The following is a 2,927-nucleotide window of genomic DNA, read 5'->3' as shown; positions in this document are numbered from 1 at the left end:
TAAACTATTCTTCAGTATATTTTAAAAAGATAACTTTATGTTTCATGTAATAATAAAAGCAAGGTATTGGGTGATTACAGCATGTGGATAAAGAGAATGAATGACAACTTTGCCAAAGGGGATGGGAAGGAAAATTTTAGAATACTGTTATGTACTACATATGAAGCAATACATGTGAAAGTGTTGCTAAATTAGTTAAAATATATAATACATGCTATAGGATTACCACTAAAACTATTTTTAAAGAAATATAATTTAGACTTCTGCCTATCCCCCCACCCTTACCCCCTCTGGACCATGCTCTAACCCCAACCTGCTCAACTAGGTTGAAACCCCGCTGGGTCCAAAATGCCAGCTCACCACCCTTCTCTCATGAACCCTGACACCAAACTCATTGGAAACATGGCACTGTTGCCTAACACAGGTAGGTTCAAAGGACCTGCGCCTAGAGAGACAAAAGATACAGATATTGTAGATGAGGCCATCTACTACTTCAAGGCCAATGTCCTCTTCAAAAACTATGAGATTAAGAATGAAGCTGATAGAACCTTGATATATATAACTCTCTACATTTCCGAGTACCTAAAAAAAAAAAAAAATCAAAAACAAAAACAAAAAACCTCCAAAAGTGCAATTCCAAAAGACAAAGTGAGAAAGAAATGTATATACAGGGAATCTAATTTTCCCATTCCTGGAGAGCCTGGTTTTCCCTTAATGCAATTTATACTAAACCTGCAAACAAGAAGATGAGGTGATGAGCAGCAGCTGAGACAAGAGACTGGACTGACTTTGTGGGAAAGTTTTTCACCCTCAGAATGATAAACCCAGCAAGTGCTGGATTTGCTTTGTGAAGAGACAATTCATGAACAAGAGGGCCTCAGGACTTGGACAGTAAAAGGAGCCTGGGCAGACACTGTTTCCACAGCCATGGGCAGCATTTTACAGCAAGATGCACACAGTTCTTTCCCTATATTCCGATACAGTTTTATATAGAAGAGAGCATGTCTCACTTAAAGAACTCTTGATCAAGAATTTGGGTTGGGGAGGGAAGAATGGGTTGTCAAAGTGTGATTTTAAATGTTCTGCAGTTTGAAGCTGGTGCTTAGTAACAGTAAGTGATAATAAAGAAATTATAACTTTAAAACAAGAAATATAATTTATACTTTAAGGGAGAGATAAAATGAAATCAAAATGTTCAATTAAAAACAGATAAAGACAGGAGAAAAGGAACAATAAAGTTATAAGAAAAAACCCAAAATCAATGAGTATAAAACATTATAAACATGAGAGAGAGTAATCCAACTATATCAATACTCAATTTAAATGTGACTTGACTAAATACACCAATTAAAAGATAGGAATCATCAGAGCAGATTAGAAAATAGTACCCAACGCTATTTTGTCTGCAAGAAATACCCTATAAATATAAAGACTGACCTGGGCTAAAAGTAAGGAGATGGAGGAAGACATACCATGCTACAACTAATAATAATAATAAATAATAATATCTGGAATAGCCTTTTTAATTTCAGACAAAACAGACTTGAGAACAAGAAAGGTTATCAGGGATAAAGAGGGACACTGTGTAATGATAAAGGAGTCAATTCTCCAAGATAACACAGAAATCTTCCATGTGTACATACCTAACAAGAAAGCACCAAAACACAGGCGGCAAAAACTGACAGACCTGAAAGGAAATATAGACAAATCTACTATTATAGAGACACAAAATCCACTATGTTAGTAATTAATATATCATGTAGTCAGAAAATTGATAAAGATATAAATTACCTGAACAGAGCTATCAATTAAATTGATCTAATTGTCATTTATACAATACTCCTTCCAACTGTAGCAAAATACACATGCTTCTTAAATTCATATGGAACGTCTGTTTTGATGAATGTTCCATATGAATTTAAGAAGCATGTGTATTTTGCTACACGTGACCTACACATGACTACAATGACCCTCTCCCATTAAGGGTCATACCCTTAATGCATTTAAAAGAATAATGTTAAGGGTTGAAAAGATATGATGAAGCTCTCACCCTGAATTTGAAATAGGGATTTGCAGATACAGTCAAGGTGAGGACACTAGAGTGAGCCCTAATCTAATCTCACTGGTGCGCTTGTAAGAAGGGAACAAGATAGAGACATCGAGGGAGTAAACAGCCAAGTGGAGATGAAGGCAGAGGTGGGAATCATGTTAACCACAAGCCAAGGGACACCAGGGGCTACTGGAGGCTGGGATATCTAAGGAAGGCTTGCTCCTCCCCTTGAGTCTTCAGAGGGAGCATGGCTGACTTTGACCTTCTAACGTCCTAAAATGTGAATGAATAATTTTTTGTTTTTTTAAGCCGTTCCATTTGTGGTACTTTGTTATAGCAGTTCTAGGAAACAGATACAAATAGAAATCATACAAGGGGGCGCCTGGGTGGCTCAGTCAGCTAAGCGTCTGCGTTCACCTCAGGTCATCATCCCAGAGTCCTGGGATTGAGTCCCACATCAGGCTCCCTGCTCCTTGGGAGCCTGCTTCTCCCTCTGCCTCTCTCTCTGTGTCTCTCTGTCTCTTATGAATAAATAAATAAAAATCTTTAAAAAAGAAAGAAATCATACAAGGTGTATTCTCTGACCACAATGGAATTAAACTAGAAAATAAGAAGAGAAAGACTGCCAGGATATACACAAATATATGGAAATTAAATGATACATTTCTAAGTAACCCAAGGATCAAAGAAGAAGTCTCAATAGGAATTTAAAAAGTATATTTTGAACTAAATGAAAATGAATACACAACTTATCAGAATCTGTGGAATGAAGCAAAAGCATTGTTTAGAGGGAAATCTGTTCCTTTAAATGAATACTTAAGAAAATAAAGATGAAATATATATATCAATAACCTAAGTTTTCATCACAGGAAAGTAG

At 36.4% G+C, this 2,927-nt stretch overlaps 1 pseudogene; it reads left to right on the top strand.

The window, feature by feature from the left end:
• The first annotated feature begins 348 nt into the window (after positions 1-348).
• LOC112829801 (actin-related protein 2/3 complex subunit 3 pseudogene) lies at positions 349-895 on the top strand (annotated as a pseudogene).
• The last annotated feature ends 2,032 nt before the right edge of the window (positions 896-2,927 follow it).

Source organism: Callorhinus ursinus, unplaced genomic scaffold (assembly GCF_003265705.2).
Source record: "Callorhinus ursinus isolate GAN/ISIS: 27379988/994484 unplaced genomic scaffold, GSC_fseal_2.0 scaffold21, whole genome shotgun sequence".
NCBI lineage: Eukaryota > Metazoa > Chordata > Mammalia > Carnivora > Otariidae > Callorhinus > Callorhinus ursinus.
The sequence above is the reverse complement of the archived record's forward strand: the minus strand, read 5'-3'. Positions and strand labels throughout refer to the sequence as shown.